Here is a 5000-nt window from a genome sequence, read left to right as displayed (position 1 = left end):
TTTACACCCAGGAGGATATTACCCCGAAGGGTACGACACCTTTGTTTTTTCGACTTTTGCTCTAGCAAGTTTGTTTATGCATATATATATTTTCATAAGCGTCACTATTTCGATGACGATGACAATTGGCTACCATTTAAATATTTTGTTCATATTTTTTTTTGAAAAAAAAAGACCGAATGCATTACTTATAGTAATACACCCAGTCTAATTTGTTTTTGTATTTTGGTTATAACGTCACTATTTAGATGACAACACCATTTGGCTACGATTTAAATATTTTGTTCATATTTTTTTTTGAAAAAAAAAGACTGAATGCATTACATATAGTAACACACCCAGTCTAATTTGTTTTTGTATATTGGCTAAAAACGTCACTATTTAGATGACGACACCATTTGGCTACCATTTAAATATTTTGTTCATATTTTTTTTTTGAAAAAAAAAGACTGAATGCATTACTTATAGTAACACACCCAGTCTATTTTGTATTTGTTTTTTTTTTATTATATATATATCGTTACAACTTATGCTATGCGTTTTAGCCGGATAGTACCGGGATATTGTCCAAGTACGACACCTTTAGGGGTTAATTCGTCGCAACGTATACACGCCACGCCGAAGGGCGGGTTTTTACACCCAGGAGGATATTACCCCGAAGGGTACGACACCTTTGTTGTTCGACTTTTGCTATAGCAAGTTTGTTTATTCATATATATATTTTCATAAGCGTCACTATTTCGATGACGATGACAATTGGCTACCGTTTAAATACTTTGTTCTTAATTTTTTTTGAAAAAAAAAGACTGAATGCATTACTTATAGTAACACACCCAGTCTAATTTGTATTTGTATTTTTACTTCTTTTGAAGTATTCTTTTTTGTATTTGTTTATATATTTATTGTATATTTTATACATTTTGTACCATAATTGTACATTTTTATTTTTATATTTTATTTTTCTTTTTTATATATATTAAATATATATAAATTTTATTTTATTGGAAAAATCACGTTAATGATCCTTCCGCAGGTTCACCTACGGAAACCTTGTTACGACTTTTACTTCCTCTAAACCATCAAGTTTGGTCAACTTCTGCGAAACAACCGTAACACGTTAGCGTCACAGTGATCACGTCCGGAGACCTCACTAAATAATTCAATCGGTAGTAGCGACGGGCGGTGTGTACAAAGGGCAGGGACTTAATCAATACGAGTTAATGACTCGCACTTACTAGGAATTCCAAGTTCATGTGAACAGTTTCAGTTCACAATCCCAAGCATGAAAGTGGTTCAGCGGTTTACCCGGACCTCTCGGTCTAGGAAATACACGTTGATACTTTCATTGTAGCGCGCGTGCAGCCCAGGACATCTAAGGGCATTCCAGACCTGTTATTGCTCAATCTCATTATTGCTAGACGCAATTTGTCCATTTAAGAAGCTAGTGTCCTTATAATGGGACAAACAAACAGGTACGACTCCACTAACATAAACACATTCAAACACAATTATATTTTACTATATTCATGAATGAAGGCTATGAAAGCTTCAACATCATAATCCTGAAAGCATCTATTTAATATATTTGAGTCTCGTTCGTTATCGGAATTAACCAGACAAATCACTCCACGAACTAAGAACGGCCATGCACCACCACCCATAGATTCGAGAAAGAGCTATCAATCTGTCTTACACGCTTATGTTCGGACCTGGTAAGTTTTCCCGTGTTGAGTCAAATTAAGCCGCAGGCTCCACTCCTGGTGGTGCCCTTCCGTCAATTCCTTTAAGTTTCAGCTTTGCAACCATACTTCCCCCGGAGCCCAAAAGCTTTGGTTTCCCGGGAAGCGACTGAGAGAGCCATAGAAGTAGCTACACCCAATTGCTAGCTGGCATCGTTTATGGTTAGAACTAGGGCGGTATCTGATCGCCTTCGAACCTCTAACTTTCGTTCTTGATTAATGAAAACATCTTTGGCAAATGCTTTCGCTTAAGTTAGTCTTACGACGGTCCAAGAATTTCACCTCTCGCGTCGTAATACTAATGCCCCCAATCTGCTTCTATTAATCATTACCTCTTGATCTAAAAACCAATGAAAGTAGATCAGAAGTCTTATTTCATTATTCCATGCACAAAATATTCAGGCATTTGGAGCCTGCTTTAAGCACTCTAATTTGTTCAAAGTAATTGTAACGGCCCACAACAGCACTCGATGAAGAGCACTGAAGCAGGTTTTAATAGGAGGAATACATAATGGTACATAAGTATCATAAATGTATAAGAACTCCACCGATAATACGCTTGCATACATAAGGTAATGTACAATCCACAATTGTAGTTGTACTACCCGTATGAAGCACAAATTCAACTACGAACGTTTTAACCGCAACAACTTTAATATACGCTATTGGAGCTGGAATTACCGCGGCTGCTGGCACCAGACTTGCCCTCCAATTGGTCCTTGTTAAAGGATTTAAAGTGTACTCATTCCAATTACAGGGCCTCGGATATGAGTCCTGTATTGTTATTTTTCGTCACTACCTCCCCGAACTGGGAGTGGGTAATTTACGCGCCTGCTGCCTTCCTTAGATGTGGTAGCCGTTTCTCAGGCTCCCTCTCCGGAATCGAACCCTGATTCCCCGTTACCCGTAGCAACCATGGTAGTCCTAGATACTACCATCAATAGTTGATAGGGCAGACATTTGAAAGATCTGTCGTCGGTACTAGACCATACGATCGGCAAATTATCTAGAGTTCAACCATTATAACGATTTCCGAAGAAATCGCTTGGTTTTAGCCTAATAAAAGCACACGTTCCAAAAGGTCCGTGTTTATATTGCATGTATTAGCTCTAGAATTACCACAGTTATCCAAGTAACTGTTAACGATCTAATAAACCATAACTGATATAATGAGCCTTTTGCGGTTTCACTTTTAATTCGTGTGTACTTAGACATGCATGGCTTAATCTTTGAGACAAGCATATAACTACTGGCAGGATCAACCAGAATAATGTTATAATATTTTATTTTTAATATTATTTGAAATTTTGAAAAATAACATCAATCTCCTCTCAATAAATCCAATGATAAAGTTTTTATTTTTTTTTTTTTTATTTATTTATATTTATACATACTTTTTGTTTTATATCCTCCCTAATAGGGATAATTATTATTTTATTTTTTTTACCAACACAATTTTTATTTGTATATATTTTTTGGTAAATTTATTTTTATTTTTATTTATTTGTATGTATTTTGTATGGGTATTTTGTATGGGTATTTTGTATTTTTACTTTTATCTGGAAAATGAGGGAAAATGCATTTCACAAAGGTTTCATATAACAACTATTTTTATTTTAACAAAGAGAACTCCTACCGTATGGTGAACTCTGATATTGTTAAATTTTAGTGTAGCACCTTTCACAAATACATATCAATGATTATTTTCAAATTTCTAATATTTTCTTTTACTTCAATATATTGAAGTGTTTTTGGAATATTTTTATAAAATAAACCATTTATTTATGATATAGAATTAATAATTCTTTTTAATAATTTTTCTTTATGAACATTTTTATGTTCAACAAATAATCCCAATTGGAAATTAATATTTATTATTTTTTTTTCGACATTACTTTACTTAAAGTATTTTTTTTTGACATCTTTGCCACAAAGCCAGTGTTCTTAGCCACAACGCCGTGGTACCACTTTTGGTGAAAACGAGGTGCGAGTCCCCGCCCAATCATAATACCACATTACCAGTAAGTTAATTCGTTGCAACTTAAAAAGCCACATCGAAAGAGGTTTACATACATGTTTCCTTAACATCAAAATATGCGCCCCCTTTGGTAGTTTGAGTTTTTTTCACAACAAAGTGGAGGTAAATAACATGACCAAACTAATAACTTCATATTTTCCTCTTTTTGGATCGAAAATGCTCGATTCCGTAAAATAGATTTGAAACATACTTGGATACATTCGGTTCGGCGAATTTTCACAAAAAAAGTTGACCCTTTTTTTGGGACTTAGTGCAATTTTTGAAAAATTTTGTATGGGAAAAAGTCAACTTTTTCCAGAAATCCGAAAAAAGGCCCAAAAACGCACTTGGTTGCGGTCGAGTTTTACTAGGGTAGGAAAAACCACTTGCAACCAAGTGTTCGACTTAGAAAAATTTTGGACATAAAATTTTTGGAAAAAAATTTTCTACTTAATAAATCGGAAAAATGGCCCAAAAACGCACTTGGTTGCGGTCGAGTTTTACTAGGGTGGTAAAAGTCAATTTTCAATGTTGAAAATTTTTTTCGACTTTTTTATATAATATATGTTATTCAGAACAACTAAATCGACTGAGTAAATGGCCCAAAAACGCACTTGGTTGCGATCGAGTTTTACTAGGGTGGTAAAACTCAATTTTCAATGTTGAAAATTTTTTTCGACTTAGAAAAATTTTGGACATAAAATTTTTGGAAAAAAATAAATCGGAAAAATGGCCCAAAAATGCACTTGATTGCGGTCGAGTTTTACTAGGTTGGTAAAAGTCAATTTTGAATGTTGAAAATTTTTTTGGACTTTTTATATTTTTTATTTTTTTATATTTTTGTTGATATAAATTTTGAATTGAATTTGATGTTGAAAAGTTTGTTAATAAAATAGACTTGAGTGAAGTTTTTTCATGGATTTTCCATGTCCCGAATGTATGGAAGTGTGTTTTTTTTCTACTTCAATAATATCACTGATTCAGAGTATCACGAAAAATAATTTAAAAAACCTACTATCTATCAAAATGTGGTTGAACTTTTTTTACAGACATTTTAAAGTCTCCGAATGGAAGTAAGGACTTGAAAAATAATATTTTTTGTAGACTTATTTTGGATGTAAATTTTTTGCAAGTCTTTGGAATTATTTTTTGTAAATTTTTTCTAAGTCTTTTTCCACTTAGAATATTTCTTTTTATTTTGTATTAGTATCATATTTGCATGTTTTTTAAAACTTTTTTTCTAA

General features: G+C 33.3%; 1 non-coding gene across 1 annotated transcript; it reads right to left on the bottom strand.

The window, feature by feature from the left end:
• Positions 1 to 1016: 1016 nt before the first annotated feature.
• LOC129920868 (small subunit ribosomal RNA) lies at positions 1017 to 3008 on the bottom strand. Its single transcript, XR_008773403.1, has one exon. It is a non-coding gene; the product is annotated as a small subunit ribosomal RNA (ribosomal RNA).
• Positions 3009 to 5000: the final 1992 nt, after the last annotated feature.

Source organism: Episyrphus balteatus (genome assembly GCF_945859705.1).
Source record: "Episyrphus balteatus chromosome X unlocalized genomic scaffold, idEpiBalt1.1 SUPER_X_unloc_1, whole genome shotgun sequence".
Classification (NCBI taxonomy): Eukaryota; Metazoa; Arthropoda; class Insecta; order Diptera; family Syrphidae; genus Episyrphus; species Episyrphus balteatus.
The sequence above is the reverse complement of the archived record's forward strand: the minus strand, read 5'-3'. Positions and strand labels throughout refer to the sequence as shown.